Here is a 27,139-nt window from a genome sequence, read left to right as displayed (position 1 = left end):
GCAGCAGGCTCTGGACAGGCTATTCAAGAGGGAAATACTCTTCTATGACTTATTTATACACTTTTGCTTTGGGCTGGTGATGGTTTGGGTCAGAGTTCTGTGTGGTAACAACCAAAGGAAAGTTGGATGATGGTTGGGAAATAGGATGGACCATCCATTTCTCTAGGTACCTTTACTCTCAGATATTTGATCATAACAACTTTAGTCCTCAGCAGGAATTCATATTGCTTATCAATCTGCTGCAAGGAAACCAAGAAAAATAGAAATAAGAAAATAGGAAAAACGAACAATTCAATAAGCTGTAGATAAAACTCGCAACTAGACTTCTTTCCAAATTGATTCCATATGGTGAGTCAGATTCTGCTTTCCATTACATGAATATAAATCTGGAGTCACTCAGCTGATTTCACTGGGGTAACTGCATTGAAAACAGGCAGCAGAATTTGGCCCAATGAGTAGAGATACAGCTTATCCTATTGCTGTTGATGTTCTTGCAGTGCACCAATATACTTGCAAATATGCAGCTCTGTCGCCACATGTTAAATGTTCTAAAGCCCTTATTTTGCACTTGTTAGCTTCACAATATTTGGGAGCCTGGAATACAGAGTCAAGGTGCTCCTGGAACCTGCTCCTTTTCTTGCTAAATAAGAACAGTGTCTGTAATGAGCTGAGGATAAGTGCCTTTTGGAAAGTGAGTGTGGGAGCCATTTGATAGCAATCAGGAAAACAAGAAGAAACTCTAACCCCTGATTTTTCTCTATGCATGAGAAGAAGTTTAATAACTTCCTTCTCCTTCTAAAGCCCAGCAGCCACATTCAAAAACTCAAACTGAATGCTTTTAATAGAAATCTCAGCATGGTTAAAAAAAAAAATTACTGAGTGTTCATTAACTGAATGTGCTGGGGTTCAGACAGACAGCTGAGTTATAGCAACTTAATAAGTTACTGCCTGGCAGCAGAACTGCAGGAACTGTTGGTTACTGGCCATATCTGTCTTAAGTCTGTCCCAGTTTTAAACTGATGTAATGTAGATTAAAAGTAAGAGAGTTTCAGTTTTGGTTTTTCTGCCTCCAGCTCCCCCAGTTGTGAAGCATCAATGCTACTCTGCAGCTCATCAGTGGTAACAAAATAGATATCTCTGGTCCTTCTAGTGACCAAAACATGGCAGCTTTATGAATTTGATACTACAGCCAAACAAAGTGCTGATTGCTGAGCTATGACTCAGTTCCTTGCAGAGCTGGAATTAGCCACCAGAGCCTTGTATATTCCTGATGAGTGAGATTCTGTGAGTTTTTACTCACATAATTAATGTAATTATTTATTTACACTGAAGGCAGAGGCGTTTCAGAGTAGAAGTCCATGTGCATGCACTAGCCATGAGATCTATTGAACCTGTACCATCCCTTTGCCAGCAAAGCTTAACACGAGGTGCTTTATCCATCATGAGTGGTTCCACACCAGCAGAGGGAAGCTCTCCAAATGATTGCTGGAAGATAGAAGATAATGCTGCGCTGAAGCTGTAGAATGGTGAAATGGCTCATCTGAAACATGTCAGAAGCTGCTGGTAAGTTTTTTACACTCAGAAATAAAAAAAGAAAGAAAGCTGGAAATCAAAAAGTGATCTGAAAAGGTAGCAGGCAGTGTCTCACCCTGAGGTTGAATGACAGCCGATGGTGCCTTTCAATGAATGTTTTATTTCCTCAGCTTCTCCTTCTCATCCTGCCTCTAAGCTGAGGTTGTTCTTTGTTGTCCAGAGATCAAAGGATGTACCATGTAGAGACACTGATTTTAGATAAAGGAACTTTAGAGAGTGTCTTTTCTCTTGTTCTGTAGTTTTAACTAGCTCTAAACCAAGAAGTTTGTGTTCTACTAAAATAGCTCATACTGAAATTCAAATGCAATTGAAGAAACTGAATTTGCAGTATCTCTTTAGACATAACTCCAGATGCCATTAAAAGAGACCAGATGTCAGGCATTTTGTTTTATATTCTGAAACAAGGGGCAATAAAAGTTTCTATTCGAATTTGCTCATTTTAACCTAATGGTGAATTACTGTGCAGATATGCCCACATTTTTTAGAGATAAAATCATGACAAAGGAGATATGGATGCTCTACAGAACCATGATAATACCAGCATGTCCAAGACAGTGTTGAGGGAAATGATCTCCAGATTCTCTGCCTTCATTGTTCTGGTCACAGACGAAGACTTGGCTTGACAGATACACAGGACTGAATTTTCCCACAGTTTCCACCAGAAGGGAATGGGAGCCGTGTGCAGTGGGGGTGGGGGACACAGGGGATGGGGGACAGAATTGCTCTTGTTGATTATTTTATGTCACAGATTTGATTTTGATGGGGCTAAGAAGGTCATTTATATGCTCATTTTTATTACTAAGAAAATTGCTGAAAAGGAAAGGTTTGGGCCTATACTTTATGCAAGAATGGGCTTCAGCTTTGCCTCCTACTTGCCTCTTAACATAGGTACAGATCCTGTGAAGCACTAAAGAGAGTTCTTCATATAAAATATATGAACATTTTATATGAAAGTTCTTCATAGAAAACATTTGAACCCTTGCAGGAGATTGCTGTTTTGCTTTGAGACAATACTTGCCTAAAGATTGCTCTGGACCAGATTCTAAATGAATTGACAGCGACATTCTGTCAGATGGTGCAAATCTGGTTAATCAGGGTTTTTCTGGGACACATCTTATTTTGCAAGTTTTCCATAACTGCCAATATTCCATTTCTATATTAAAAAAATAAATTTGTGAAGTGAAATCACAGAGGCCCACATTTGACAGCTTTCCACAATTGTGCTGAAAACATATATCTGGCCTGTCACCCTGTGGCAGGTGATTCAGATTCTGCTTTTGTTGGGAGCCTTCCTTAATTTCCAGCTGATACCAGGAATGTGCCACATACACTTCAGGTGGAACTTTACTGATACTGTATATTTCTGAAGTAGATCAAACAGAAATTAGAGAACTTGGAAGTTTTGTAGAAAGAAATAAGCATTTCCAGAAGATGACGTTTTCCATGTGTTTAATCTTTTTTTGTGGTGTATGGTCTTATCCGTGGTTTTCTGGAGCTTGCTTTGTGGCACTGCTAAGAAAGTTGGTGTTTCAGATTTCCTGGGTTTCACGAAAACTTTTGTTTTGGCTTTGGTTTGAATGAGTTCATACTGAGGAATTCTGCACTGAGGGTTAGGGTTCAAACCCCAGGTCTCAAAGCAATTCTGTGCTAAAATGATTGAGCTTTAGGCTGTTTATTTGCTGGAATCGGGGGACTTTCACCCAAACTAGAGCCTTGCTGAGGGCTCAATAGAAATCTGACCCTAGTTTTGCTAAAAAGCAGTTCATTTTTCTAGCTAGGTTTATAAATGAGCAGCACAAGCCTATTTGAACACTTCTCACAGATAAATTTATCTCATTGCACATCACCAAGGTATGAAAACATTTTTTCTGTCTCATACAGAGCTTGAAATGTTGGTCTGACAGTAGATCAAGAGTCAGTTTATGCATGTGGATACACATGGACAGAAACTAGCCCATGCACTGACCTGAGCAGCTAATGCAAGTTTGGATTTAAAAGCCATAAAGTTGAATTTTCCCAATGTCAGAGTTGTCCTGAATGGACAGGTGTTATTCAAATAAAATGCTATGGTAACATAGCTGTAGGAATTTTACCCAAGATCTGCCTTGTGCCTCAGCATCTCAAAGGAGGATTTTGTTTGTCTGCCTGTTATTGTGTGGTGCCTCACAGAAAACAAATGGTCAGGCTGGGAGTCAAACAGAGGCTTCCCGTCCTGAGCTGCTGCCTTCTGACATTACATCCACACAGTCATCCTGTCCTCCTCCTCCTCTCTACTGCTCAGCTATGGAAACCTGAAGTCTGAAACCTGAAACTCCTGGGCCAGCCATTTTTGCACAGCTCCCTTCCTTCACAATCCATCCATTTGGGGAAGGAATGAAAGCTTGCAGTCTGCCTCCTCCTCAAAACATTTCAAACTTTCACTTATCTTCACTTAGAATAACTTGCCTGACCGGAGCGGGAGTCCAGGCAGTCCTAATTTGTCCATTTGCCAGAACACTTTGTAAGCAGTCAGCCTCTTATCTTTTGTGTGAGGAGGGGGAAAAAAAATGACCTTACTGTGCTAGCAGGTCATGTCATAGGTCATCCTTTCATTCTCCTCACAATCAACTACATTTGCAATCAAAGAGACAGCACATTTTCCACTAGCAAAACGCTCCTTTCAAAAGCAATTGGAATGCTTAGTGCGTGCCACGCTTGTCTCCAGTCCATGAATTTTTAGGGGGAGAAGAGAATTAGAAAAACCGAAAGATACAGCGGATTTTAATCTCCCCATTTCGCAGAAGGATATAATATTATATTGCACAACAAGATGCTTTTTCCTAACAAACATTCAGTGATTTCCTCTTTTTCTTTTTTGTTTCGCAATTGTCAGAGCCATCATGAAGAGTGGGGGTCAAGTTTGTTTGCTTTTTTGTCTTGTAATTTAAGCATTCCGTCCTGTCAGGGTTCACTTTCCAGTGACCTCTGAATTCATGTAAAATTGCCCAAAAGAACCCAAGTGCACACAAGTGTGGGAACTCATCTGTTTGCCATCTCCACCCAGAGCAGACCCGCAGCTCAGGTTGCCGTTGAGCTGGAGTGGGAAGGGTGAGCGTGTCTGTGCTGGCCGTGAAAGCGCGCAGGCTCTCGGAACTGTAAAAAGTTTTGGTTGTTAGGTTCCATACTGACAATGAATCTGAGAGCAGCCATTTTTATTACCCCGAGTTTCTTAGAAGAGGAGAGGGTTTTGGTGCCTTTGGTTTTATATGTTTGAGTGGAGACATGATGCAGCTGCTTTCTGTAGAGCCAAGGAGATCCCTAGGTACTTTTGAAAACATGAGGATGTGCTTTTGTTTTAGAAAATACACCTGCATTACCTGACACTGAAAATAGAGCAAGACCAGAACCAGAAAAAGATGTGCCTCTAATTATTTTCTTCTGGAATTTTCTTTAAGCTGTTTCAAAATATGTGATTTGATTTCTTTTTTTTTTTTTTTTTTTGCTAGGTGAAGGCTTACATCTTTTTATTCCGCAGTCTGTGGAACTGGATGATCTGTTTCTCTTGTATCTTTTTAGCTAGCATGAATAGAAAAACTGTATTTTTCCATTTCTTTTTTATCATTTATTAATGAACTGACTGTGTATTTAGAACATTTGGGTCTGTTTTAGTCAGTTTGTAAACCTGCATACATGGTGAATGTATTAATGGAAAAATGGTAGAAGTAAACTAAGTAGTAAAATCCTCATATGTTAAACAGCTGTTTTAAATATTAATATAGTGTATGTGTAGCATATAAAACCTTCAAAAGGAACTCCATGGAATGCTGGAATTCAGTGTTACTCCATTTAGTTTACAGTGTAGGTTTGCAGATATTATACAGAAGTTTTGAGGCAAACTAGGTAAGCACTGGATTTAAGGCACATAATTTATGACAAAATATTTATTTGATTAACATAGTTCCTATATATAAGTGAAAATTTTGCAAACAAACTTATATTTTATGAAATTACTGATTTTCAGGTACAGCTAGGTTCACTGAAGTCTGTGAATGACTCACACTGACTCCAATGGGCCGGACCTTGAACCAGGGAGTCATCCAAGCTCTCACTAAAGGCAGGAGGAGATGGACTGGCTCCTCAGTCAGTATATCTCAAACTCTATTTTTTTAATAAACTATTTGATTATGGTTTATTTCAGTGATTTTCAAATATTTTCCATGTCTGCTTCTCTAGCATTCATGTTGTTAAGGTATAGAACTCTGTGTTTAAGTCTGTGGACATTTTTTTCTTGCTTTTTTTGCTAGCTCTCACAGCCTCACAGAGCAGGTAGTTTATAGAATTCTATGGCTCTGCAGATCACAATATACTAAAAAAACCCCTTATTAATGGGTTAAAAGCCACTATTTATGAGAAATGAGTCATCACTCAGTTATACAGACTTCACTTCTTGACTCCCCCCCAAATATTTCTTTGAAAATACTCTTAGTCCAAATACTGGTGTGATTGTATATCCACGATGCAATAACAAAATATTTTCTTTCTGGGAAAGAAAGAGAAGGAAGGAAGGAAGGAAGGAAGGAAGGAAGGAAGGAAGGAAGGAAGGAAGGAAGGAAGGAAGGAAGGAAGGAAGGAAGGAAGGAAGGAAGGAAGGAAGAAAGAAAGAAAGAAAGAAAGAAAGAAAGAAAGAAAGAAAGAAAGAAAGAAAGAAAGAAAGAAAGAAAGAAAGAAAGAAAGAAAGAAAGAAAGAAAGAAAGAAAGAAAGAAAAAGAAAGAAAGAAAGAAAGAAAGAAAGAAAGAAAGAAAGAAAGAAAGAAAGAAAGAAAGAAAGAAAAGTTTTCATGACTTTCACATGAGTATTCATTTCAGTTCTACACACCAATCAGTCTCATAAAGCTCTCCAATGTGCTGGTTGGTATTTACTCAATTCCTTATTTTTTATGTATTTTTTTGTATGACTCACAAACAAGCAATCAGCTGTAAAAAAATAGCCTTTGACCCTTTTCCCAGACTGACAGCTAGCAGTTTTGTATTTATTTAGACAGATCCTGTAGGGAACAATCCTCCCTGGTGCTCATTACTCGGTGGAGTGACATTTGCACCCACTTTGGAAAGCTTTAAGATCACTGATCCATGCTAAACCAGCACATTCCAGCAAACTTTTGTGCCAAGGGGCATTAGTTCTAACACATATCACCTTTCAGGACAGGAAAGAAATGAAATGTTATCATTTAACATCAGTACATCTTCTTTGCCCTTGGCTATTTTCACAATAGGTAGATTCAATGAACTTCTTAATTTCCTTGCCAAATTTTTAGATTTCTCTAAAAAAAGGGACATGCTAATAAGAAGTTCAGTGGAAGTCCATAATTTTGCAATGCTTCTCAAAGTGTTTAGTTTAAATTATATCCACCATACACCAAATGGTGATATGTGGAAAGGAGGAAGGGAATTGTGCACCATTTACTTCTATTAAAGACCTGATTAATTAATTTATTCAATATTTTTTCTTTATTGGTTATCTAAGAAAAAGTGAACAATACCCAGCTTGATCTAGGAGTGTTTTCCTGGAAAACTTACTTGGTCTCAGTAGAATTTCTTTTCAACTTTCCAGATCAAAATGAGTAGGACCATTTTTTTGGCATTTCTATTGAAAAGACACCAAGAAAACCAAGCACCAAATTATCCAACAGGAAAGATAAAATTAAATTTTCCCCATTGAGTGGCTTACACTAGTTTACTTAGGTCTCTGATTCCAGTTCCACAAATCACTACTCAGATAATTTCAGCCACTGCATAATAGAGAAAGCCTGAAACAATAACTGAAAGCCAACAGGAAACAGAATTATCTAGACACTTTGAGCTTTTTTTTTGCACATTATTAACAAATACTAAAGTACTCTACATCACTCCTTAATTGCAAACTTTGTTTAACTGCACTACAAATCACTTCTTGCAGTAGTTTGTTTTTGATGTGGCACGAACTTATCCATTTGACATTCAGCAGGAATGGTACACTACAAAATCAGATCCTTTTATATTATAGCTATTTATGAGATTTCTTTCATTAGATTGTCTCAATATAAAAGGTTTTTCTTATAAAGTTATCTTCATTGGAAATTGTCCAGAAGCTAAAGAGTAACCTAAATCTACACTGTTGTTACTTAGATTCATTATTTTCTTCTGTCCTAGTCATTGTTAGACTGTTGCTACTATGTATATATTTAAAGATTACTATAATTTCTCTTCCATTCTGTCTTTATGTGAGTTTACCTCTTCTTGTAAGTCCAGTACCTAAAACTGGGAATGGAACTTCACTTACAGTTTTGGCATCACAAGTCAAAAAAAAGGATTGTTAATTGTTTCTGTTAGAAGTGTTTATAAAATGCAGCATGATTTTTCCTTTTTTTCTTTTCTTTTCCCTCTTTTTTTTTTTTTAATTCTAACTGCATGACACCATAACTAGTTTATAAAGTATTATCTCAAAAACCTCTTTTGCAGAAATGATCATTACCTGTTCTGAATTTGTGTACATGGTTATTTCTGTCTAGAGCCCTGCCGCTATGCACATTAAATCACATCCTACTACTGTACTTTCAAGAGCATTTGACCACTTCCAGTGTTTTTTCTGAAGACTGGTCATCATCTTCAATGTGCCTCCAGGCCCTGAAGACTTCCTCATTGTTTGAAAATGTGAGAAGCAATTTTATTAATGAAAATATTAAACTGGCCCAGGAAGGATGTCTGGGAAATACCACATTATAGAGCCCTGTAGTCTGACAATGAGCCACTGCTCATTTCTTTTTATTTTTTTTTTTCAGCAGATTCTATAGTTTTGAATCATATAGGCACCTGTCTTGGTCAATTGTTATTTTGTTTGCCTAATTTGCTAATGGTAATATTGTCTGGGATGATATAAAAAAACTTTCTCAAGCAAAATGTAGAGACAGGACAATGGGTGATGGCTTTAAACTGAAAGAGAGAAGGTTTAGATTAGAAGTTAGGAGGAAAGTCTGGACTGTGAGGATGGTGAGGTGCTGGAACAGGCTGCCCAGAAAAGCTGTGGATACTCCATCCCTGGCAGTGTTCAAGGCCAGGATAGAGGGGCCTTTGAGCAACCTGATCCACTGGAAGCTGCCCCTACCCATGGCAGAGAGTTGGAAATAAATAATCTTAAAATTCCCTTCCAACCCAGACAATTCTATGGTTCAATAATTTTATGAAGTTGAAATATAGCATTTTATGCTGTTTTTCTGCCCACAACATCTCTGCCTGACTAGAATAGGAAATAGAATTGTTTGATATGAATTGCTCTTGACTAATTCATGTTGGCAGCTACATACAAAGCTAAGCCTTATAACAGTTTTATGGGAAAAGATATTTTGCACACAGAGGAATTACTATCTCCTATGAGGGTTCCTGAAGCTGCCATTAATTGCAGTAACGATCACACTGTTAATGTTGCCACATCTCAGGATTTTATTGTGAGTCTCACAAGTAAATCCTTATTTCCTGTACTCAAATGATTACCTGTGAAACCCAGATTTCTTTTCTTTCTAAGGCTATATTTCCAGACTTGCAAGTGGATGAGCACTTGGTAATGTAACCTCAAATGGATTTCAAATGCAGGAGACAAATAGTAAGAAGTCAATGGTGACAAAGTGTTTTTAAAATCTCATGATTTTGAGAGACTTGAGATGTTTCTCAGCATGACATTTGGGATGGCTGCCATGACACACATAAATTTAAAAGGCAGTGCTACAGAAAGCTATATTCTCCTTGCTTAGCATTCTTCACAAAGAAAATGTTCTAATGAGACCCTTAGAGTAGTGGAGATGAACAATTGCAGCAAAACTATTATACCCAAGTGCAGTTCTTTAAAAAATGTAGAGCTGGCTAGCAGGGTAGAACCAATAATCTTTTCTTTGCCAGGTCCACTCAAACCTATTTGTCTAGTCCATTCTGGCCTATTTCTGATGTAAATTACATAAAATAGGGTATGAATGTAAGAGACCCCTGAAGAGGCAAAAACTCTATTTCTGTCTGCACAGGTTAGGCTACTGCTCTGTTAGCAACTTGCAAGTAATTGCTCTTCCTAATTTTTGTGTGTCATCAGTTCTAGTCAGGGGAATAGAGAAGAGAGGAATGCAGGGCCCCAGCATACAACTAGTTTATTGAAAGACCTCACATCCAGTTAAATATATGTTAGATCTAGCAAGTATATTCAAAACCCAGCAATCTCAAACTATTGAGATCCTGGCAGGTATTTGAGAACTCGATGGAAGCTCAACTCTCCAGAAAACCTGGCTGTAAATTAGTTTATCTTGCAGTTTACAAGAGTCCTTTGCTCCTAAGCAGCAGGGGAAGGAAAGATATGTTAAAGGGGAGAAATATGACTGCAAAGGAAATTGAAATGTGAGGGAGTGAGGGGTTAGAAGGGAGGAAGAGAAGCACCCGAAGAAATCTAAAACTGTGGATTTCAAGCTTCCATTGACATTAGATCCCTCCTTTGCCATCTATTCTTTCCACTGTATGGGATCAGCCTTATGGAAGACAGAAATAAATTAATAAAGTAAATTTACATAAGCCACAGCCCAGACCCAAGGCAAGCTTTGGGTTGCTCAGGCCAGACGAGGGAGGACTACAAGGAAGGAGGTGGGGGACAGGGCTGCCTTTGGGATTGCTATTTGCAGCAGTCTCCCTGCAGGTTTCAAAGCTCAGATGGTGGAAATTCAGCTACAAAACACTTTCATTACCAAATACAAAAGTCAAAATAAGACTAAGCTTGTAGGCATTTCTGTACTGGAGAAGAGGCTAGAAATACACCTACTTATGTACAGGGCACCATCACAAATAAGATGTTATGGGCATAAGTGTGGGCAGAACCTGCAATGGCACAGATCCTGCCTTTCCTCCATGCCCCAACTGACACTGAACTGCACACTCTGTCCACTTGAGAGTTCCTTTTTTAGTATCCCCAAGCACAACACATCAGAGTGCTGCAGAGGTTAATCAGGTAGGCACAGGAAAGTCCATAAGGGTCTTTGTGGAGGTTTTGTTCTTAGCTTCCTGTTTATATAGTGGTGTACCTTGTGCATATTTGTTCTGTGGGGTCTTTTTTTCTTCCCTGATAGAATATTAACCAAAAAGCCTCTCAAAGTGCTCAAACTCTGGATTAATTTGCTCTCTGGAAACATATCCACAGCCAAGCATCTTTGAATTTGAGCACTCTCTCAATGCAGCTTTTGTCAGCTGGGTTAGGAAGAAAAGAGCATTCGTCTTACTAGGGCATACATAAAGATATACTTCCTAACGGTTTAGTTCAGATTTTTAAAGCATGTTTGATTTTGGTGGGAACCTAGATATTATTTCGGAGGTGTATTAGGAGCCTGGCAAGTAGTACCAATGGCTTGACAGAGCAGATTTAGGGATACTTGACTGCTGTGAATTTTCATGCAAGCAGGCTGCATTGGCCTGGGACAGAATGGTGGCACCATAAACCAACAGGCCTGAGTTCTGATTAGTTTATGCTTTGTTGATGTTGAAATAATTTTTTATTTCCTTTTTTCTTTCCTATTATCCCTGTGCAGACATATAAAGGGGATAGGAAGGACTACTGTATTAAAGGAAATTTCAATCAGATCATAGGCAACAATTTTTTGAAGGAACCCAGTCTGATTCCTCCACACCACTGAGAATAGCTGAGTGAGCTGGAACTCTTGGGGCAAAATATGATGGTACAAACCTGTCATTGCAGGCCCCCAGCCAGGTAAGAATTAGCATTGACTCCATGATTCACAGAAGGCTGATCAATAATCTTTATTCTATTATACCATTATTAAGAAACCCATTGCTTTTATAGACAGTCACGATACAGGTGGACCTAATTGGTCCTCCAATCCAAACACCACCACCACTGGCTAATTAAGAAACCACCCTTTGGTAGACAAATCTCCATAACACATTCCACAAGTTCACAACAACAGGTGCAGCAAGTGAAGATAAGAATTGTTTCTCATTCTTTTCTCTGATCTTCTCACAGACTTTTCCCCAGGACAATGCCTGGGAAAGTTGTTTCTCTCTGTGGCCAGAGAGCTGCTGCCACACACGCCATGACGTTGCTGGTAGAGAAGAGAGGCATGCTGAGCTCCAGCATTTCATCTGAGATCTCAAGAGAGCAAGGGCTCCTAGGTTTCTATAGGAATTGGGGGTGGAATTAGTAGTCTAGAATGGACTACAACAGCAGATTTGAGTGTCCTCCTCATAGAGAGAACCAGAATTACAGCAGTAACCAGCTCTCTTTCTCATAAGCATCTGCAAAGTAGAGACAATGAGATCTCTTCCCTATAAAGCCTAGATTTATCTGTATTAGGTTTAGCCACAGTCTAGTTACAGTCCTAGGTAGTCTATATTATTTTACACAGATGAAAAGAACTTTAAAATGCCCTTAGAGTACAACATAATGATGCATTTTATGTCTTTGTTCATTGGTCCCTGTGCATGAAATTTTACTGTATTGTATTTAGTAATATGGGAGATGTAAAGAGGCAAGAGACACTGCAGATCTCAGTAGTTCATTAGTCCTGCACTTTATGGTGTTTTAAAATTTCTCCTTCTCCAGACCACAAAATAGCTTCCTCCTGTATCAAATGTATTAAGTGCAAATCCATAGAGGGAACTTTTAAATGCTGTTGCCCCAGAAATAATGATTCCTCTATCTCTCTTCTAATATAATTTATTATTCAGGAGGAACTTCCCTGTGTAAATTCCTCGTCCTCAATACTTACATCCAGTGCTTATATGTAAGTAATTTTGTCTCAGATGCAAGGGCAGAGCTAATGAAATAGTTTCAGAAATAGTGGTGAGAACTGTTTCCTGTTGTAAAGACACATCTTCATTAGCAGGTACAGAAGATTACGACCAAAAATCCAGGGATATTTTCAGAAAATCCTTAGTGAACCAGTCTAGACAGGCATTTACTCCTAAGATAATAGAGATGAAATGTCACCAAAAAAGGAATCGTAATAAGCAGTCCCCCAAAAACTGCAAAAAAACATTGCTGAGGGCTTGGTGCCATTCCTCTCAGAGGGAGGCCTTCCTTCTCCTGGTGGAAAGCAGCCAGATACTAAGTTGGAAAGAAAAGAATATGAAATAATATTTTTCCTAGCATGGTTCCAGTACCTGAATTTTGATCTGATGGCTTGGATGGAAGTTAACCCAGTTTTTTTACTGGACTGACTTTTTTGATAGCTTGGATGGGAGTTGGTCCAGGGTTTTTTTTTTACTAGACTGGGGGGTTTTTTAGGAGAAAAAGTAGAGAGATTTCTTTGCCAGCAGGGGACAAATTTTCATGCTGTCAAGTTAAGCTGCTTCTCACACCTAGTTTTCATTTGAGACTATGCCACCAATTTAATCTTGATGAGATAGGCTCATAAATCTCAGCCAAAAAAATTATGTGAGCTATTCATTTTCCTTCTGCGCCAGTCACCGGCATCCTCAGCTATCCTATTCCAGAGGCAGAAACTTGTGAAGCACTGCAGCAACAAAGACTGTGCTCATTCCAAATTTTACCCTGCCCAAGGACTGAGGGTACCAGAGCCCCAACTACCCCTGGCAGTGTGCGACTGAATCAGCTCTCACTTGCCCTGAGGTTAAAATGATGAGGCACTGACAGGCTGCAAACAGGCTGCTGTGGCTTCTGATGTTGTCTAGCCTCTTGTGGTGTTGAAATGCTGGGCTGCCATGACACCTCCCAGGAGAGCACTGCTTCTGCTGGGTGAAAACTGACCCCTAAACCTCATCCTCATCCTTCCAAACCAGCCAGTGGTTCCTTGGTGCCTCTTCAGCCCATGGCATCTCTGCATGGACCAGCTTACAGATGTGGAAAATATTCTCACTGGCTTGAGTGTGGCTGATCAGGGAAGCAGATGTGGCCATGAAAGGCAAAAAAGAGCTTTGTGTGAACAGTGGTCCTGTAATCTGAGGTTGCTCAAGTCATTTGCAGCTGCAGGATTGGCCCCTGGAGCATTAAAATGCAGCCTGGAGGAACCTCTGCTCTTCGCTTGTAGGACCTGAAGTCCAACAGAATTATCAAGTAACAGGCTGAACATGGAAGTTCATGACACCATGAAAATAGGTACACTTGGAGTGGGTTTTATCAATCTGAAAAAGTTTTATACCTCTCATTTGGGTTAGAGTAATTGCCTTATTATCCTCCAGGGTGCTGCACATTTCATACTTGAGCAACACACCTCAATTCACGTGCCCAGGTAGGCTTCCATCTTGTTTTCCAGAGCTGCTAAGTTCAGTGTTCATGAGTGCTGGGTTAACCTTTACTTCCCCAGAAGTCATTTACCAGTTCTTGTTGCTGTGTGACTTTCCCTAGACTCCATGGCTCGTACGAGTCCACTGTTTTATCTTTCAGCACAGAGGAACAGTTACTGCTGGACTCAGGAGACATTTATCAAAGACGTGACTGCTGATTTACTACAAAGGGCTGCTGGATTCCTCTAGGAACTGTCTTTTGACCTGTTGCTACAAATTTTGCACTGCAGAATTGGCAGACTCTAATAGCTTTTTGTAAGTGAGTTCTGCAAAGAGAAGCCTAACCTCAAAGGACCTAAATATTTTAAAGTAAGAAGTTGTGCAGTTGTTTGGATGTTAGGTTAAAATGTAGACTTAAAAAATGTAATTTCTCAGATATATACCAAGATACATGAATTGTCTTTTTTCCATTAAAAATCAATCTATGACTGTACTTCTTAAAACAAATTTTTAAATTTAGTGACGGGGTATTATGCCTATGTAGCCAAATGCACAACCACGTGTTACATGACCCCACATCAGAGTATATATTATATTGAATAAAGAAGCAGAAGTGCTACCTGATTTTTGTTGTTTTCAGTATGCTTGTATTCCAGACCAGGAACAGTATTAAAGATGCAGGTGTAATCTGGAGAACAGCTGAAGATGTTTGCAACAGGGACAGCTTCTACCTTCCTATTTTACCAGAGAAATAGTCTGGATACAGGAGAGGAAGCTCTAAATCAATGGTACAGAGTACTTGCAACCACCAGCATTTGCATGTGGACAAATACAGAGCATGCCTGGGAATTCATGGAGGGGCAGGTGTCTGAACCCACCCAGTTAAGGCCAGAATTTGCCTTTGCAGCACACTGGAGATGCCAGTGGAAAATCTGGGACATTGTGGAACAGCCTGGTGTAGGTATCAGTGTTCAAACCTATTTAAATACTTTATAGGCAGTGATCTATGACCAAGAAAAGCAGATGTAGGTAAATTCCTCTTCATTCTGTCTCTCTTACTCCCTGCTCCACCATACCATAGAATATTGCAGAGGTGTTTCTGCAGTTACCTTGATATTCTTGCATGGAGCTTGGATGATCTATATAGCTGGGGAGGAAGCCCTGAAGTGAATTTCCATTTTATAAGTTGTACTGGGAACAGGAGAGATGTTTCAGCTTTTACATATGGGGCAACTGGCCAGATAGGGCAGACTGATGACACAAAGGAGTGAAGATGAAGGGAGTGCATCTGGAGACAAAAGATAGTCAAAACCACAGAGAAGCTAGTAGCTGCAGGAGAGAAAGAGAAAAATATGAATCAGTAGGGAGTGAAATGTGAGGAGTCTTAGTGGAAAGAGAAACTATGAGAAGAAAGAACAAAGAAACAAAAAGACTGATAGAAGATGCAGCAAATTTAAAGTATGTGAAAAGAGAGGAGTAAAAAAACCCACCAAAAACAACATCCCAGAATATTTCACATCTGCTCATGGGGTTCAGATGACATTTCCTGCTTAAATTCATGGTACATGTGTGAACACACAGGTTCCCTAGGTGACTGAAAATTTCAGCCAGGAAATCCAGTGAGCCAGAAACAGTACCTCAGACAGGAAGCATTACCTCCAGAAAAGCCAGGTCAGGAGCTGAATCACATCAACTGGCCAATTTTTTTTTTCTTTTTTAATGGAAAAAAATGAGGTTAGAAGAAGAGAAGTGGCTGCTGCTTGTCTAATAAGGGCACTCCAGACTGTGCTCATGCTCTAATATTTTCCACTGGAGGAATACAGAGCCTTTCCTCATTTCCCATCACCTTTTAGGACTTGTATTCTGCTCTGAACTCAGCTTGTTCTCTTGGCATCTCCTTCTGCTTGCTTTTCTCTTTCTTCTCTGTCTCTATTGCACATGGAGATGAAGCCCCTGGGTGCTGGGAAGTAGCCTGCTGGCTGCCCTTTTCCTGGAGACCTCAATCAGAGATCCAGGGAGGCTGGTTGCACGCTGCTCTTGCCATCAGCTGCGACCTGCTCAGATTTCTGTGGTATTTGCAGTGAGATGAGTAGATGTGGCTGTGCCTCTTTTACTGCAGAGCTTGTGTAAAGCTCAGGTTCGTATTACAATCAGGTGCAGTGTCTGCCTGTGTTTCTACCCTTCCTAAGAAATGGTGATTATTCCTTTGCTTTCCATGGCCATGGAAGCACAGAAAAGGGAGGTGCTGCAGAGAAGGACTGCTCCCTGCACACATCTCTCCCACTTTGGAATCAGTGCCTACCCTCAGATTGATATGATGCTAACACAGAGCAGTTTTTTGACTGCTACTTAACATAAACTCTCCTTCCTTTAATAATATAATTCCCATCTCATTTAAGATAATACCAAATTTGGTTTGTGAATTTTCCCAGTTACACTTCTTCTACTCTATACAGATAAATGGGAGGTAGGACTCACCAAAATGAGCAACCAACAAAGTTCATCAGCTGGAGCTTTTAAGGGCAGCTTATTTAACACATGTGGCTAAAATTAAATGTGCACTAGTTGATGGATGAAATCACACAATGTTTTCATAAAAATACAGTTCTGGAGGTGCTCTTCATTCCTGCCTCGCTGGCTTGCACATTGCAATTGAATCCCCAAATCCAGAATTTGGCACTCTTTCTATACTGTAACTAGAAACCTGGTTCTTTGTGTTTCCTTAATTTGTATTATTTATAATAACAGTAAGTCTCCTGAGCTGGTAGTGGAAGTCAAATGACAGATCCTTCACCTATTATGCCACGTTTTTTATCAATTATCTTGCTGAATATTCCAGATGAAAACAGTGTTTATATTGGCCAGAATCTGGGCTGTGCCTGAAGAAATATTTTAGTGAAATGAGCATTAGGAAAGCTTTAGAATATTAAGCCAAAAATAGAATTTTGTGCTTTTCTCCTCAGCCTGTTGTATACACAGTATACTATTAAGCTGTTATTTCTAAGAGTGGCCTATTTTCAGACTTTCAGGATCTGTAAAAAAATTTATAATGATAAAGAGGGAATTCATATTTTCAGGCTTTTAAAAAGCCAATTGTGAAAGTCAACAGCTTTCACAATAGGCATCTGTCTGAAAAATATTCCTCAAATTTTCGCATGAAGTGGTGCTGTGTTCATTAAACACCCTGCTTTTGTAGTGCCCTCTGGTCAAAGATAAAATGCTTCTGAAGAGCCTTCCAAAGGAGATTTGTAAAATAAAATATATTTCTGTCTTGAGGACATCCAACCTAGATGCTCATGAACCAGAGAGAAACAGAGTTTATTGATGGCTGTGTCAAGAGCTGAGCAAATTTATTTCCCATGAGTGACTATTTCAGATGAGATGAAGGATGGCAATTCTCTTCCAGGAGATAACTCCTACTATATACCCATATGCATTTTACAGAACTAGGCTAAGGAGCTGCTGAGTCTGTTAGGACTGCAGACGCCTTTTGTGTTTTCTTTCCTTTTTAGGACTTACTAGAGCTGTATAATTAAATGGAGATTATTTGCAACATTATTTAGCAGTCATTGTAGAGTCATTAGGGTTCTGCTTGGGCAAGAAGATAAGTCCCCTTCCTCTCTCACACTTGATGCTTCTATCAACAGCTTAGAAAAGTGGTTCACAATGAATTGCTACTTAAGTAGTCCTATCTCCCTCTGCAATCTCCCTCCTGTTGTTCTTCCCTGTGGGCTGGCTCGGAAGGTCAGTACACTCAGCTTGCTGATGTAACGCAGGCTTCCCGATAGCTTTTGGCACTTTGCAACTGCTCCTGTGAAAAAAAGAAAATAAGAGGGCTCCCAGGGGATGGAGCCACTGCTGATCCAAACAGTGATGCTTTTCCTGTACTTTGGTCTGTCAGCCACGGGCTGTGGCTCTCTGTGGGCTACTCAGACACATCAGTGCTCTCCTTCCTTCACAGCAGATGCTCCACATTGTGACATGGCACAAAGCCCCGTGTTGCTCCATGAAGGAGTATGGCACCTAACTCTTTCCCAGTCTCTGTGGCTCTCTGGTGGCTGCTCTAACATGGGAATTAGAAGGCTGGATTCCCTCCACACCACACAGTGGAAGTGGGCATACAGTCTGGTGTAATTACATAGCAGTTAATAATTCTGCAAGAGTGTGTGTGTATGTGTGTGTGTGTAGGTTGAGCTGGCCAGAAAAGGAAACATCTGTTTTCTGGGAAATTCCAGGTTGTCAACATTTCATTTTGTTTGCCCTGGAATGAAACATCAACATTTCCGAATAGTTGTCACAAGGAGACAGATAGCCTGTGGGACCCTGTAGCTGCTGGACAGCTGGGCAGCGCTGTGTGGAGCTGGGCACCAGTGCCAAGGGCATCAAGTAGCCAGGCAGGGGCAAAGGGCTGCCAGCTGGCCAGGGTGCCGGGGGAGCTTCCAAAGAAAGTTTAATGAAATCAGCATGCTGCTTCTGACAGGGAAACAGCTCTGTCATTTCAAAGCAGATCGTTACCATGGGGGTTTTTTTTCCTATCCTTTAATCTGAAATTTTGCTTTAGACGGGGAGGATAAAAAGTCCTTTCCTTTTCAGTTGATCACATGGTAAAGTCCAAATCTCAGAGGCCCAAGACATGCACTGGCTGTGAAGCAGAAGACCCTGCACACATCCACAAAAGAAGTAGCGGCATTTTCTGGTCTTCCAAGATAAAACTCTCTTTCAGAGTTATGGGCTCTGGTGGGGAATGTGGCTAAGCAGAACACAGAAGTTTCCAGGATAAGTCCTTTAAAACAGGGAAACAAGAAGTAAAGAGTTTTAATTATGCCCTAATTTTCCTACCGAAGCATAACTGCGGATTTGATTTTATAGGCTTCATTGCTGAGCACTCCAACACTTTGCAACTGTTTAATGAGTATGGGTGTGGAGGTGAGGGTAAGAAATGCTGTATGTCAGCATGGAGTCAGCACAGGCTAAACTGCAAACTGCAGTCAGTTTTGATGCTGGCAGGATCAGATTGCAGAGCTAACAGAAGCTGAGAGGGCAAATATTCTGGGACTGCCAAAGCTCCATAGATGACTGCAATCTAGAGTGTGCATCTCAAAATACACTTTATTCTCTAGAAATAAAGTCTCTCTTTTTTTCTAAAAACCTCTTCTTTTTTTCCCCTCAAATGAAAGCAGTGCTATACCTCTCACTAAACTGTTGGATATTTTCTTCCAAGTAGATGTGTATATGCTGTTGCAGACACCTGCCTAAATGTTATTTCCGTTATACCTCAGAGATACTTAACAGTTAAGCAGTGACAAAGCTTTGAGACAGATAGGGTACTGGTAGTATTTATGAAAAGGTGACATTAAATTTGAATGGCAACCTACCATAGGCCTTTAATTTTAATAGGAAAATTAATATGAAGCAGCAGGAAATCTGATCTGCAGAGCCAGTAACTTCTCAAAATGTTTTAAATCCTGCAGCCCATCTTGTGAGCCAGTTGATCTCACCAAGTATGTTGAGGTCTGGTTTGCATTGCAAATGGAGCTCACCCTGGCAACTCTGTTATTTTGGAAACAGCAGCTGGCTGAATGGCATGCAGGGCCCACAAAGCCCCAGTAAGGCACGTGTGGAGGCCTGAGCAGAAGTGGCAGAATTTCATAGTCATTACTGCAAACTTTTTCACTATTATGCATGAGCAGTGACAGGCTTGCATTGTTAATCAGAGTAATTAGGATTTAGTTGAGGCATGACAATAACCTGTGCCTCATAAAGGCCTGAAGGCGATCCATTTTCTCCCCTTTTCCTAGGAGTCTCCTATTGTGATTCATAGATAGCTCAGCAGGAATGCAATCAGGAAATCTCCAGTGAATCAGTGTCCCTAAATCTTCAGGCTTGACAGGTTGAAGTCTGACAAGCTATTAGAAAAAACTGCTGATCTTTAGGCTGTCTAAAATAGACTTAGCTTGTTTCTGTCCGTGTTCATTGATTTATCTGCAGAATGATATTGTTTGAAGCTTAGATTACCCATGCTGCCGCCAGCTGACATGATCTGGATGATAAAATGACAAAGCATGGCTCTGGCTAAGCACACGGGTCTGTCTGCCTTTGCTCTTTCATTGCTTTTGACTCATTCTGTAGTAACCACAAGTTGGTTCAATATTATTGTAAGAAACAAAACCAGAAATAGACCAAATGGTTTAAAGCCATTTTTGATCACCCCAAATGCTACTATCACTGACAAATAATGTCAGCTCTCCCTGGATCATTTCAGAGCAGTGATTTCTATGTCAGCTGCTGTGGGCTATGCACTTTGCTTCCCAGAGTTCACAACTTTGAGCAGGCTTATTACAAAAAGTCTGGTTAAAGTTCTCCCTTATGCATGTATTTTCCAATGTTTTAATTAAAAAAAACAAAAAAAAAAACCCCAAAAACCACTAACATTTAAATTAAATTTAAAATAAACCGATTGAATCTATAATACAGTATTTGAGTTGTGAGACTTACTTCTAAGTTATTCTTACACTCTATTCAAGGTTCCATACAAAAAGAAAATCACATCTGATTGGAAAAATTCTGAAGAGACTTTTTAAAAACAGGATTGTATTCTTATTTGTCATTTACAATGACATCTGTTTTTCCAGTCTTCTGGCTTATTTCTTCTGTTTTTAAAAAATGACTGGCTTTCTTACAGGATTCAAAATATCAACGTGGAAAATAAAAACTAAATTCAGCTCTTCTTTCCCATTGGCAGGGATTTTTTGCTCTTAAAAATGAAAAAAAGCATCTGTTTTACACCATTAGGCATGCAGAACATGAGCAAGCTTCAAAATGTATATTTATATACTTGCATAAACTTATACATATAGTATGTATAGAGTATGTTATCTGCATAAATTCTCCTGTTTGTCAAAGACTTGTAACAAGACTTCTAAAAAGAGACATATATTTACTCGTTATTTAAAGCAGATCAAAATATGGAGGGAAATAATAGTTTAATAAATACTTATTTACATTTACAGATATTAAAGAAGAGAAATTTTGTATGGCACAAACATGCTCGTATTCCTGTGAAAAGTAGAATGAGATACTTAACCACATAGTAAGTCCCAAGTTTCATGTGAAAATGACTCCCTTTCCATTTATTACTTTAAGAAGATTCTTGTAAACTTTGCTAAGAGAGAGAGAGCACAAAAACTCTCAGAGGTTTTCCTAAGACTCTGCCCAAAGTCCTGGAGCTGTAGTTAGGACCCATTGTGGCTTAATTTATAGTCTTCACATACAGATTTGCTGAAGGAAGGATGTTTACCGTGCTGAAATATTTGCAACCAAACTGATGTTTCCATTAAGCCATGCATCAGGATCTAACTACACTTCGAGGTTATGGCAAAGATAATTTTAAAGCATTTTGTGGACAACAAAGAATTCAGTGTAGTACCTTTAGGATAAATTTTCCTCTCCTCCCTTGCTTAACCGCCACGATGCCATGGATGATGTTAATGTAGACATGTGCAAATTTATGAAGCAAACACTGATGGAGCATTAACCTCTGCATTTAATACGTGGATCAAATGGAGAAAGCTTTTAATGACAACTTACCTTTCATTATTTTGCTTTGTTGTCTGATTGCTATCCTTAGTAAACACTTAAAAAGCAATTCAGAGACTTGGGTTTGTTGTAACATTTAAGTCACCGCCAAAATACTTCAGATAAATAGTTGGGAAATTGAATGAAAGTGACAAAACTCTCCGAGGCAGGTGTGGAAATAGTAGTTAAAAGAATTAAATATTTGCAAGTGGCATGCATGCTTTTAAAAGAGTAAATGTGTGCTAGTCATTGATAACATCAATAAAAATGTACTCTGAACGAGCCATATCCAGAAGCAGCTGGCAGAGTTAAAGAGCAGGGTAACAGACAATATTCAAAATGACAACACATTTTCCAAAATATGGATGTGGTGTCCAAAGGAAGAAACAAAAGAAGAGTATAATCCTCAGCAAAATAAATGTTAAACCACAGCAAAGCTAGCTAAAATATTAGCGAAAGCAACTTGCAGAAGTAATGGAAGCTAAGAGTAAAGTCTTTTGTACCTACATCAGAAGCAGAATGGTTGGACAGCTAGCAGGATGAGAAGAAGCAGCAAAGGAAGATAAAGACATTATAGAACAGCCAAATGAATTATTTGCACTGTAAATGAGGTGGGAGTCTTTCACACTGGGGTCGTTCTTTACACCAAATAAGTCTGTGCAAACTTCCATTTTGGAGTGTCAGAGATTTTAGAGTAAATCAGTAGCACCACACATCAGTAACAATTGGCAGTATTCACACAGGAGATTTGAAACAGTTCAAATATGAATTTGTCAAGTAATCAACTGTGATTGTGATGGATGAAAGCAGCACCAGTATCAGGAAAACATGAAAAGTATAGATAAGGGGAACAAGAACAGTCAGAGGAGTTTTCTGTGAAGAAGTCTAAAAATTAATGCCCTTCCATTCGCAAAAGTGGTGACTGAAAGGTTAGTGTGCTGAAAATATCTGAAATTAACAAGATACGAATTTTTTGCAATAGTATAGGAGCTAAGGACCATGTTTCCAGACAACAGGAAAACACAGGAAAAGGAAGAGATTTTTAGTTCAGCATATCATTTAATCATCCTTGTTGTAGGATGGATGCTGTGAAGGACAAACAGGTAATTTTTTTCACTCTGAAATTATTGGATTAGGAAAATTTACAAATATGAGATGCTTTCTATGGGTGATTTACATGCTCTCTCCAGCTCAGAAAGTTCATATGTAGCTAAGTGCTGGAAGATGGGAAGTAGCTGAAGGGCACAGCTCTCAGAAGGGCACAGCTGAAGGACAGACTCTCAGAAGGATATAGGATGAATCCTGCCTTAATTGAATCTGCTGCCAAAGATAAAACATCATCAACGACACATTGGCCTGGGCCTGTGTTATATTACTTATGCTTTCACTCTGTGAACCAGACATTTTATCTATATAATTCTCCTCATTTCCAGGGATGCTCACTTTTGTGATGGTTTTTCTCTTCTGACTGGATGACAGGACACAGCCTGGGCAGGAGAAAAGGAGGAGCTCTTTGCAACATTTGAATAAAAATCTGTTAAATAATGTCATAATCTTAAGTATATTTTAAAAAATGTGATTCAGAAAAAAACAAAACAAAACAAAAACCCAAAACCAAACAACCACAGTCAGCTTTTTCCATAATGTTTTTTGTTTTACTGTGTAAAATAAAGAATACTATCACTTCTTATCACCTCAGCATATATATAGTGGTCTTTGCTTTTGGGGACATGAATGGTCCCGTTCAGGTAAGTTCTGGTAGGTAAGTTCTAGCAGGTAAGTTCTCCCATTTTTGTTTCTTTTGACTTGAAAAAATCAGAATATCATCTATTTTCTTTAGCTATGGGACCACAACACAACACAGTGAAAGTGTTTTGCTCCTGTGTATGCAGGAAAACCCGCAGCCGAGCCAGAAACCAGATCCAGTATGTGTGAGTTCCATTTCCCACCCTCATCATTGGAATGTAATCAGTAAGTGTTCAAATCATGAGGTATCACTTCAGAATCTATTCAGGGCATGTTTGACTGTGATACTTTTTTTTTTTTTTTAAATGTTTTCCATGTGCTATCGTGAAGAAATTCAGCTTGAACACAGTTAACTCAGCCCAAGTTTTGGAAACAAGATTTAGGCCCTTCAGGGGATTGTCCTTCCCTGGTGTTGTTAATCCTGTGGTTTTTAAGGCATTTTTTTCATGAAAAGGAAATGTGTTTTGTTTTACTTCAATGTTTACAAGTGTTTGTCTGGGAAATATAGGATTATAAAGGAACACATTTCAAGCATCATGCTGGGTGTGTTACTGCTTTGTATTCTGCTACCACATCTGAACTTCCTTCATGTTGTATTTCATAATGTCCCAGACAAATAAGGATGAGATCATGTTTGCTAGAATTGTTTAATCACCAGTGGTCTGACCCTGAAAAAGACAGGGCGCATTAGCTTTCTGTCACCCTGGATGAGAACTGAGGTTGCACAGCATCTGGCAGGATATTCTCAGCACCCCACAGAATTTGTGCTTTTAACTTAACTTCCAGACCACATCTATTTTCTTCAATATACTGCAAACATATAACTGCAGTTAGTACAACTGGTACTTTCACTTTTAGCTGAAATGCCTCTACCCAGCAGGCAAACTAATAACCATGAGATGACATTGTGATGAATGACAATGCCTCCAACAAAGTGCTTGAACCATAAATGGAAAGAGACAGTAAGCTTCATCCTATTTTTTGAAATTGCATACGCTGCAAATCCGTTTCAAATGAAAATTAAATAATGCTTTTTAAGCTACAAATTACAATAGGCCTCATGCAATAAGGCACCGACTTCTCTTGTCCTCAGTTCAAGTTGTGGTTGGGAATTTCAAGACAATGCCTAATAAAAGACACATTGATTTGAGGGCATTTCTCTGTGATAAGACTGTTTCCAGTTGCATCTCTTAATAATCTTTCATTTTAAGGAAAAAAATAGAAGGAGGTGAGGGCAGGAAAATGAGTAAAGAAAGATAAAATGTGCAAAACACAATGAGTTTGGGGCACCCTCGTCCTGCTATCTGTACAGTTGAACAGCCCATTGATTAGAGTGGTGTTTCTCCTGACTCAAATTTACAAAAATGGAACACCATCAGCCCTTCAGATAACCATGATTTATGCCTTTCCTGGAAGTCACAGCAGATAACACTGCTGTTCTCCTGTTGAAACACCTTGACGTGACACAAGATATTCTCCTGGGAGTGATAGATAGGATAATTTTGTATCATGTCTTACAAATGGATTTTAAAAACTTGAAAACAATTGCATGTATAAGTTTGTAATTTTTCAGTTTTCCAGGGTTCAAACTGGACTAATTTTCTATTCTAACCACACAATGTTAATGAAATAATTTACGGACTGATAGAAATGTTGCTGTTTTTCAAAGGCTTTTTGTCAAAATCCTATCTTTTCAGTAAATGGAAATACTCAAGAAGTAGTTCATACTGTTTCAGAAATACTTAAAAAAATTAAAACCCCATCAGAAAAAAAATCCTAATCCTGACTTTGCAATGAACATCCAGTATGTTATCCATTTGCATGTTCATCTTTTGAACAGCTCTAAATCTATTACCTAGTCATTATCTAAAGAAGATAATATTGACAATAATTTCATCATCTGATTTTCCTTAATCTTTAGACAAAAAAAAAAAAAGTATTTTTTTCTTCACAGACAAATAGAAAATCTTCCGGGGGAGGAATCCTCTTGTGGGGTTACTTCTCAGAGTTCACCACTCCTATCATTGGGCAGTTCCTGACCTGTGAAGGAAGAGGATAAAGCCCATGCAAGCTGCCTTTCCATACAGCTGACATGTTCTGATCCCCAGAACCACAGCAGTAATACAGCTGAATTAACAGAGGGTTTGTCTATACCACAGGCACAGAAATTCCTTTACGGATTATGGAAAAAGTGGTTTCAGGGAATCTGTGCTGTCTGCTGAAAAAAAAGATTTAATGAAGAATCAATGACCAAATTGAGCACTAGTCTCTTCTCAATGAAAGCCTTGTTTGAGTCAAAATTCCCCTCCGTGTTTGTAGCCAACTTGAGTAAGTTTAGAAGAGCGGCACCAGCTGAGGGGTAACTGCAGGACCATGTTTGGAGAATGCCTCCTGTTTGCTCATGCTTCCTAACATTCCTGAGCATGGTAAGCACTTGAGATTGCCACTGCTGGCCATGCCAGCTGGCTCGCCTTCCTTCTTCTGTTTTGCAGAAGAATCTTGGCGAGTGAAACATTTTCAAAATGTGTTTCTGACACAGTGGTGGAAGACTTACAGCTATTGTTTGAAACAGGCAAGAAGAAATAGCTATATGTGTTCTCCTTGTTGGGAGGAATCACATGGTAATAAAAAAGTTCTGGATTTTCACCGCAGAAGGTCGGTGTGTTTTGAATCTTTGCAATGGAGACAACCTTAGCAGACCAATTTTAGTGGAAATGCTTGTTTTGACAAGTGAGGAAACATAGCAATTACTAATGCATTTTGCCACTTGAGTCTTCCTTGACAAACATACCCAAGGATTGTAATATAAATACATAACTGCTTTTCCTCATTTCACCATGCCACTTGTGAACGATTTTGTCATAACAAAACCCATCTTCCCTGCTTTTCATTTATCTCCCTAAAATAGAAATGGTCTTTTTCCATTTACCCTGCTAGAATAAACATCTATTAATTCTCCCAGGTCACAAAACCTTCAGCTTCTGAAGGTTAGAAATGTCTGCACAGTATGCAACTTCTTTGGTTTAGTTCTGCCTTGAATCAACTCTACAGAAAATGTCCAAATATTTGCCTGGTAATGGGAAAAATGAATGTAATTGATCCACAGCTCTTATGTACAACATCAAAGTACTTAGAGACAAGAAGCTATTGTAAGACAGTGACTAATAACTGTATTGAAGGGATTTCCATTAGCAGGCCCACAAGGAAGATGATTCTAGTCTGTGAATGCCTTGAGAAAAGTTAAAACTGGCATGAACTATACAAGGAGTTTTTAATAAAATAAAAGTTGTGGAAAAGGGCATCACATTTTATATGTATGTCTTCGAGATACATCAATTACGGTCAGATGCAATCATAAATTATATAAATTCACTAAAACCTCTGTAAAATCCTCCTGTAACACAGTTTAAAGTCTTCTACCCCAAATCTTTCAAATCACGGTATTTGTGATAGCTGTGTGGATAGCAATTAGCAAAACTGAGTTACAATGAATTGTTCCAAAATCTCATGGGATGAAGTGATTCTTTCCCTTTCTCCAGAAGATGCAACCTGATGGAAGTGTAGCAGTTCCCAGCACAGTGCATCTTGTGAGGCTGCCATAGGTGAACCTGATACTGATAACTAGACAGCATATTTAAGATGATAGAAAAGATAAATAGAAGACTGACCAGGGAGCTGATTCTGCCATCTTTGACTTTACTTTCACTTTGCTTAAAATATTTAAACAGTGGCAGCAAATATTTGGCTCTGCAGAATCTTCTTCTCAGGAGTTGTATTTTCAAATTATTCCCAGATGCAAGTTGTATTTCCAATTTTATTCTGGTTTAGAAAGCCTGTGCTGTTGTCAGCCTCTACTTAGATTATTATCTTAGACCCTTACAGACAATAGTTCATCTTTACTTTTGTAATCATACTTACATATGCAAGGAACATACAATAATTTCATCATACTAACATATGCAAGGAACATGCACACATAGGTGCC

At 39.1% G+C, this 27,139-nt stretch overlaps 1 long non-coding RNA gene across 1 annotated transcript in view; it reads left to right on the top strand.

Moving 5' to 3' along the window:
- The window catches only part of LOC119699858, a 44,459-nt gene extending 20,361 nt beyond the window's left edge, over window positions 1–24,098 (top strand). The window contains exons 2-3 of the long non-coding RNA XR_005256569.1: window positions 1,412–1,563; window positions 23,301–24,098. This is a non-coding gene — a long non-coding RNA (uncharacterized LOC119699858). The remainder of the gene's footprint in view (window positions 1–1,411; window positions 1,564–23,300) is intronic.
- Window positions 24,099–27,139: the final 3,041 nt, after the last annotated feature.

The sequence above is a fragment of the Motacilla alba genome, chromosome 3, assembly GCF_015832195.1.
Source record: "Motacilla alba alba isolate MOTALB_02 chromosome 3, Motacilla_alba_V1.0_pri, whole genome shotgun sequence".
NCBI classification, from domain to species: domain Eukaryota; kingdom Metazoa; phylum Chordata; class Aves; order Passeriformes; family Motacillidae; genus Motacilla; species Motacilla alba.
The sequence above is the reverse complement of the archived record's forward strand: the minus strand, read 5'-3'. Positions and strand labels throughout refer to the sequence as shown.